Source organism: Tupaia chinensis, unplaced genomic scaffold (genome assembly GCF_000334495.1).
Source record: "Tupaia chinensis unplaced genomic scaffold, TupChi_1.0 Scaffold143574_1, whole genome shotgun sequence".
NCBI lineage: Eukaryota > Metazoa > Chordata > Mammalia > Scandentia > Tupaiidae > Tupaia > Tupaia belangeri.
The window spans coordinates 3,247,133-3,255,713 of record NW_006203419.1 but is presented as its reverse complement, the minus strand read 5'-3'; the positions used below and the strand labels follow the sequence as shown (position 1 = coordinate 3,255,713).

Here is an 8,581-nt window from a genome sequence, read left to right as displayed (position 1 = left end):
ACGCATGTACCTGGTGTGAGTTTTTAAGATGCCGGGTCTGGGGCTTGAACCGGGGTCGACTATGTGCGAGTCCAGTGATGTAACCATTACACCATTTGCTGGTCCCTAAAAAACAATTTTCTTTTAAAAATTGCCCATTTGAGGGCGAGCAGGTGGCATGGTGGTTAAAGTACTACGTGGATGACTGCAGTTGGACCCCTGGAATCTGCAGCTTGAAAATCACGCCAGGTATGTGTGTGTGCTTGCCCAAGATCTCGAGCAGAATGGAGGAGAAGGAATTGCAATGTGATCATCTGTCCTGAGGGATGACTTCTCACTTTCTCTCTTGTTGTCTCTTGTCTCGCTCTGGCGAATGTGCTTGCTCTATAGCAAAAACCTAAAAAAAAAGGCAAAACAATTTGTTTATCAAGGTTTTCAAATTCATACATGTGATTCTTTGATACATCTTTTAAAAATTTTTTATTTTTAAAGAGAGATTTTTGTTATAGAGCACATGTATTCACCAGAGACAGAGAGACAGAGAGAAAAGAAAAAAAGAGAAAGAAATCACTCCCAGGGGCAAAGGCCACACTGCAATCCCTTCTCCCTTCTTCTCTCGGGATTTTAGGTACATATGCACATGCATCCGGTGTGAGTTTCAAACTACTGGGTCTGGGACTTGAACCACTGTCAAACTTGTGAGTGTCCAGTGCCTTAATCACTATGCCACCCGCTGGCCCTGGTGAATCCTTTAAAAAAATACGTACTGCGACCAGCAGTTAGCGTCATGGCTATGTCGCTGGACTCCCATGTAGTCGACCCCGCGGTTCGCGTCCCGGACCCAGTGGCTTAAACTCATGCCAGGCACGTGTGCGTGCTTGCCCAAGATGCCGAGACGAGAATGGAGAAGGGATTGCGGCGTGGCCATCCCCCCTGGGGGGTGATTTCTGGCTTTCTATCTCTCTGTCTCTCTCTGGCTGTCTAGTGAGCACACACGCCCTATAGCAAAAAAACCTTTTGAAAAAAAAAAGTACTGTAGGGCCAGTGGGTGGCATGATGGTTAACGTGTGGACTTCCACATGGCTGATCATGGTTTGAGTCCCAGACCTGGTGGCTTGCTTTCTCACTTTCTCTCTGTCTCTTTATCTCTGTTTCGCTGGTAAGCACACATGCCCTATAACAAATTTTAAAAATGATAATAATAAAATAAAAAAGAACTAAATATTAAAAGTGTAAAGAGTATATATAGTATTGTGTTTGTTTTCAGAAGATGTTTTTTGTTATGCTTATTTATTTTTTTTGTCATGTCCAGGAAGTATCCTTTTAGTTTGCATTGAAGAAGTCTTGATTTTTGTTTTTTAAATGGGAGTAGTATTTTATCAGTCTTTTTGGCATCTACTGAATTGATGTAATGATTTGTCTACTCTGAGGTTCTGGCCTATGGATAGTGCTGGCCCTGAGGTTCTGTTCTGTCTTTCCTGCCTTTGAATTGGGAAATGCTGAGGGTCAGTGGTAGACGGTGAATAACATGATAAAATACAAAGATGATAATTTAGGGTTATTTTTCCCCAGATTTTTTGGCAAATTTTTTTTTTTTTTCTCCAGGAGGGTAGTATGGAAAACATAGCATATAGTACTTTTGTAAACTTGGATTAAGAGTGACAGGAGCAGTTGGTGTGTTCAGTGTGACCTTTATGGAAAGGCCAGGTGATTGTCATTGTGCTCCCAGTCTGCTCCTGACCTGCCCCACGTTCTGGACTTAGCCCTGGAGCCCTGTGTGAGGTGTTCCTGTTTCTAGAATGTGGTGGGACCAAGAATGAGAGGGAGGTTCTGCAGGTGCTTTGGCAGTTCAAGGATGCTGACTGATAACTCATTTTGTTTTTGTTGGTCAAGGCATTCCTCCTGCTTACCTTCTTTCTCAGAGATTTCTTTCTCAGAAATTGATTTGCATTTTTCTGGTATTAGAACTTCTGACCCACTTCTGTGCTTTCTCAGACACTAGTCTACTGAAAGAGAAAGCCACGGTCCTCCACTCACTCATTCCGTCCGTGGACTTGGACAAGCGTTTGGCAAAGTAAATCTTTAAGGAGTCTGAGTACTTTCCACTTGCTCTGTCACATTTTCTCAACGATTTGTAGGTAAAATGAGTCTGCTAATTTGCAACTTCACCCTCATGGAACTTTTTTTTCTTTTTTAAAGAATTATTTAATTTTATTTACTATGTGTGTGTGTATATATCTTGAATCACATTGTTTATTTTTTGTCTTCGCTTACTTCATAAAGGAGCATTCCCACAGCACGATTGTCATTTTGTTAGGATTTAAAATTTCAATCCAGTAGCCATCAGGATCTTGAATGAATGCCAGGCCTTTCATTTTACCAATATCAAGTCTCTTGACAAATTTGACCCCTAATTGTTCAAATCTTGCACAAGCACCATGTACATCAGGAACAGCAATTCCAGTGTGACCAAAACCTCGAGGGTCTGAGTTGCCATTGTGGTAATTCTGGGTCTTATCCTCAGTACACCAGTTGTGTGTCAGTTCAAGTGTAGCTTTTCTGGAAAATACCCATGTTACTTTTTCATCTTTGTTTTGGGGGATATCATTTTTATCTTCATAAACCAAGAAATAAAGTGAAAATTTCATGATAGGAAAATCAGATTTTTGGAGTAACCTTGATGTGGGGGTCTGTGTCACAGCAGCAGCTGAGAGGACTCGGGCTGCGGTTCTGCCATGGCCGCTCTGCTGTATCACCGACCACTGTCCAGGGAGCCATTCTTAATATTTTTTAAACTTTTGCTATAGGGCACATGTGTTCACGAGAGAGAGAGAGAGAGAGAGAGAGAGAGAGGGGCAAGCTGCTTCATCTGGGTCTTGAACTGTAATTGGCCTTGTGGGAGTCCAGTGCTTTAACCACCCTATTTTTTTTGAGGGGGGGGGGCGCTTTTTTTTTTTTTTTGTTGCTATAGGGTACCTATGCTCGCCAGAAAGACAGAGACAGACAGAAAGCGAGAAATCACCCCCCCCCAGGGGGGATGGCCATGCCGCAGTCCCTTCTCCTCCATTCTCTTCTCTGGATCTTCAACACACACACACACACACACACACACACACACGCGCCTGGCGTGAGTTTAAGCCACCGGGTTTGGGACTTGAACCACGATCGACTACATGGGAGTCCAGCGACTTAGCCATTATGCTAACTTCTGGTCCCACCACAACACCCCACTTTTTAAGAATTAATATATTTAAACAAAAAAAGAATTATTGGCATCAGTGGGTGGTTTGGTGGTTAAGGTGCTGGATTCCCACCAGGCCAATCATGGTTTAAGTCCTGAACCTGGTAGCTTGTTTTCTCACTTTCTTTCACTCTGTCTCTCTCTTGTGAGTGCATGTGCCCTATAGTAAGTTTAAAAAAATAAATAAAATGAAATAAATATTTCTTAAAAAAAGGAATTATTGGGACCAGTGGGTGGCATGGTGGTTAAGGCACTGGGCACTCCCTTGAGGCCAACCACAGTTCAAGTCCTGGACCTGGTGAGTTGCTTTCTTTCTCACTTTCTTTCTCTTTCTCTCTCGCTCTCACTCTTACTCTCTGTGTATGTGTGTTTCTCTGGTCAAAATTAAAAAACAAAATGAATGAGTAAATAAAATTTTAAAATTCTCTAAAAAAGGAATTACTTAAATTTTAATTTATTATTTTTTAATTTGACCAGTGAGAGAGAGAGAGAGAGAGAGAGTGAGAAAGCAGCTAACATGTCCAGGACTTGAACCATAGTTGGCCATGTGGTAGTCCAGCACCTCAACCACCATGCCATCTGCTGGGCCTTATTTTTTTGTTTTTTAAAGGAAGCATAGGCATATTGGCAAATAATTCTAACTTGTCAGAATTGTGTAAGGTACATCGAGAATGTCATACAAGTTCTCAAACTCCCTGTACCCACTTTAAAACAACTTGCTAGCCCTCTCCCGTGTACACAGATTGGTACTGTATACTTATACTTTCAAGGGATGTAGGATCATACTATGCTTACTGTGCTACCTACATTTTTTCACAGAACAGTATGAATTTTACAGTTTCTATAAATGAAAATTAACTATTATTTTTTAAAGACTTATTTAATTTTTATTTATTCATTTATTTTAATTTGACCAGAAAGAGACAGAGAGAGAAAGTAAGAAAGCAAACCACCAGCCACAGTACTTGAACTGTGGTCGACCATTTGGGAGTGTCCAGTGCCTTAACCACCTCACCACCTGCTGGTCCCCAATAATCTATTCTTTTAATGCATGTCTTTTTATATTTGTCATGTTCTTTCTGTGTCCCTCTTTTTTTTTTTTTTGGAGAGGTTTTTTTCGCTATAGGGCGCGTGCGCTCGCCAGACAGACAGAGAGAGACAGAGAGACAGACAGAAAGCGAGAAATCACCCCCCAGGGGGGATGGTCACGCCGCAATCCCTTCTCCTCCATTCTCCTCTTGGGATCTTGGGCACGCACGCACACACGCCCGGCGTGAGTTTCAAGCCACCGGGTCTGGGACGCGAACCGCGGTCGACTATGTGGGAGTCCAGCGACATAGCCATTACGCCAACTGCTGGTTCCCTGTGTCCCTCTTTTTGACTGATGTTCATCGGTGAATGTCACCCTTGTGCCTCCCTTCTGGCATTGTAAATTTTTTTTTTTAATAATTATTTATTTAGTCATTAATTTATTTTAATATGACCAGAGAGATACACAGAGAGAAAGAGAGGGAAAGTGAGAAAGCAAGCCACCAGGTTTGGTATTCGAACCACAGTTGGCCATGTGGGAGTGTCCAGCACCTTAACCACCATGCCACCTGCTGGTCCCCCTGGCTTTGTAAATTTTTAATACACAGCTTAAAATAGACTTGTGGGTGTGAACTTTTCATCTTGGGGAATGTTACCTTTATTTTATTATATTTTTTTTGCATAGCATGCAAAATAAGGTTTTTTTGGAGAGGTTTTTGCTATAGGGTGCATGTGCTCACCAGAAAGGCAGAGAGAGACAGAGACAAAAAGTGAAAAATCACCCCCAGGGGGGATGGCTACGCTGCAGTCCCTTCTCCTCCATTCTCCTCTTGGGATCTTGGGCACTCATACTCACACACACACACACCCAGCATGAGTTTAAGCCACCAGGCCCGGTACTTGAACCATAGTTGACCCACATGGAAGTCTAGTGACATAGCCGTAACGCCAGCTGCTGGTTCCCAAAATATGTTTTAATAAGGGAAAAACATAAACTCCATTCATAGTCTAATACCTTAAAACAAATATACATATATATTTTTTGTCCCAAACAGCAAAATCCCAGTGTTTAGAAATTAAATTATTTTGGGGGCTAGCCGGGAGCGTGGTGGTGAAGGCGCTAGACTCCCTCATGGCTAACTGCAGTTTGATACCTGGACCTGACAGCTTGCTTTTCCTCTTTTTCCTCCCCGTCTCCCCTGGCGAGCATACATGCCCTGTAGCAAATTAACAAAATAATACTAATAAATAAAATAAAGAATTCCTTAAAAAAAAGAAAAAGAGAAAAAAATACTGGGTAGGCTCTGTGGTATAGCAGTAAAGTTCTGTTCTCAAGAAGCTGGATCCTATTTGGTGACCACAGTTCAAATTCTTTTTTTTTTTTTTCTTTTTTTTAATATAGACCACGGATTAGTTTATTTTTAACACCCATCATGCCATGAATTCACAGGGAATAGGTTCCAGTAGCTCAGGCTCCTTCCCATTGGTTCTCACAAAGTGTGCTTCTCTGGGTGGAGCAGGCTGGCGCTTCAGTTGAACCCATGTACCTTTCTCTTTGGCTTCTTTCTTTTTCTGGTCATTTTCCTTCACACGTTTTAGGAAGCTATCTCTGCTCTTAGAATGCTTAATATGCTCAATACACACATTGATTCTCTTGGCAAGAACCTTGCCCTTAACTTGTTTGTTCACAACAATGCCAACAGCATGCTGGGTAACATTGTAGACTCTTCCAGTTTTTCCATGGTAACATTTGTGGGGCATCCTTTTTGAACAGTACCCATTCCCTTGATGTCTACAATATCACCTTTCTTGTAGACTCGCATATATGTCGCCAAAGGAACAACTCCATGTTTTCTGAAAGACCTAGAGAACATATATTTTCCCTTTGTGTTCGTCATTTTGGTTAACTACTGGAAGATGGCAGTTCCGGCCAAAAGGATGACCACAGTTCAAAATCTTGACCCCATCAACCTGAGACACACTGACCCAGGAGAGTGTGCCCAGAATCCGATGGGCTGGAGAATTAGGAGGAAGAGATCATGGCATGGCCAGACTTCGTGGAGGGTGCTTACCGCTCTCTGCCTGTCTCTGTGTGCGCACACACGTGATCTGTAATGAGTAAAGAAAAGAAATATCCACAAAGAAAGCCTGAGAGCAGAATTTAGTTTTTTAACAGATATTCTAAAATATTGTCTTCCAAACTATTTTGTGCAATGGAGAGTTTTTTTTTTTTTTTTTAAGGAACTGTGAGTATACTTTGTGATCTGCCCCGGGCCAAGCTGGGGCCTCGGAGATATTCCACAAGAATGAATAGAGCAAGTTCTAGGATTCGGTGTGGTTGAGTGAAACAGACTCCACTCATGCAGAATGCCTCCCACTGGGTTATTATTACTTTGAACTTTAATTTACAATTTGCTTTTCTCTGGGTAGGTCTTGATTCCACTCACTGGGACTCCCCATGCAACTTTGAGCTCGGACCGCGGCGGCGCGAGGAAATGTAGCCGGGTGACTTGTACGGAAAGCATATGGACAGGTCTACGCCACGGCATTTGGGTGCGTCTGAGTCCGTCTCCAGTTCTGTGTTTCATGACAGAGTTGCACTGACAGCCTTTAGCTTTATAAACCTTTTGTGCTTGACCTCAACCTTTGTACAGCCGTCTGTCTGAATGCTCTACCTGGGCACGATGGATTGTTGGGTTAATGCCGATGATAAGGTAATGGACTTCTTTAGGCTGAATCCCATTTAAGTAGATTAAACGAGAAAATAAACAGGGGCAGTCTTGCCACTTATATTAATTACAAGAGTAGGGGTAAATATTTTCATTTTTCTTTCCATGCTTTCTTTGTTATCATTAGCTAGCATTCGCTGAGTACCTACTGTTTTTTTTTTTTTTTAAATTTTATTTATTTATTAATTTATTTTAATTTGACCAGAGAGAGATACACACACACCCACAAACAGACCCACAGAGAGCGAGAGAGAGAGAGAGAAGGTGAGAAAGCAAGCCCCCAGGTCTGGACTTGAACCATGGTTAGCCATGTGGGAATGTCCAGCACCTTAACCACCGCGCCACTTGCTGGCCCCAGAGTACCTACTGTTATGGGGGGGCTTATGGTTAGGGTCACACGAGAGGAGCCTGAGATAAAGAGATTTGTTCCCTCACCCTTTTACAAGTATTCTTTGCAGTGTAATTAATGAGACTAAACCCATGTATGTTACTAAGCGGAGTTTCTTTTTTTCTGCCTCTGCTCTCTTTCTCATCTGAAAGTTTGATGGACATTTTGTTTATTTTGAATTTTTACTGTTATAAACAGTATCTCAATGAAATTTCCTCTTGGGGAGAATAGCCTAGCAATAAGATTATTGGGTGCACTGCATAGTTTTAAACATTTTAATAGATGAGGCCAGCAAGTGACATGGTGGTTAAGGCACTGGAGTCCCACGTGGTCAACTACATTTCGAGTCCCAGACTGGCAGCTTGCTTTCTCACTTTCCTCCTCTCTGTCTCTATCTGGTGGGCACATGTGCCCTTAGCAAATTAAAAAAAAAAAAAAAAAAAGGATAAATAAAATAAATACGTCTTAAAAAATTCGTTTTTAAAGAATTATTTAACTTTATTTATTTTTATTTTTTAATTTGATCAGAGAGGGACAGAGTGTGAGAGAGAGACCGCGAGGGATAGTGAGAAAGCAAGCTGTCAGGTCTGGGACTTGAACTATGTTTGGTCATGTGGGAATCCAGCGCCCTTAACCACCATGCCACCTGTTAGCCCCCTAAAGAAAAGTTGATTTTTTGTTTTGTTTTGTTTTGTTTTTGAGAGGTTTTTGCTATAGGGCGTGTGTGCTTGCCAGACGACAGAGACAGAGAGACAGAAAGCGAGAAATCGCCCCCCAGGGGGGATGGTCACGCCGCAATCCCTTCTCCTCCATTCTCTTCTTGGGAGCTTGGGCATGCACGCACACGCGCCCGGCGTGAGTTTTAAGCCACCGGGTACGGGACACGAACCTCGGTCGACTACGTGGGAGTCCAGCAACATAGCCATTATGCTAACTGCTGGTTCCCCCTGGCGTGAGTTTTAAGCCACCGTGTCTGGGACTCGAACCGTGGTCGACTACGTGGGAGTCCAGTGACATAGCCATTCCTCTAACTGCTGGTCCCAAGAAAAGTTTTCTTAGATTATTGGCAAATTGTTCTGCTGATAAGATGTAAGAATTTACATCTTCTACTGACACATTCTCTCAGCTACTTTGTCTTGTCAAAACTAAATGCATTCTGGAGCCAGCAGGTGGTGTGATGGTTAAGGTGTTGAAAAATACAACTGGGTACTTGTG

General features: G+C 42.4%; 1 protein-coding gene across 2 annotated transcripts in view; it reads left to right on the top strand.

Moving 5' to 3' along the window:
* The first annotated feature begins 6,679 nt into the window (after positions 1-6,679).
* SLC23A2 (solute carrier family 23 member 2) overlaps positions 6,680-8,581 on the top strand; it is a 136,689-nt gene continuing 134,787 nt past the window's right edge. Inside the window, exon 1 of one of the 2 annotated variants that reach the window (XM_027766473.1) lies at positions 6,680-6,802. The gene's annotated coding sequence lies outside the window, so the exon portion shown is untranslated. Of the gene's footprint in view, positions 6,803-6,841; positions 6,964-8,581 lie in introns of those variants that run through there. The other variant, XM_027766475.1, reaches the window with a different exon arrangement.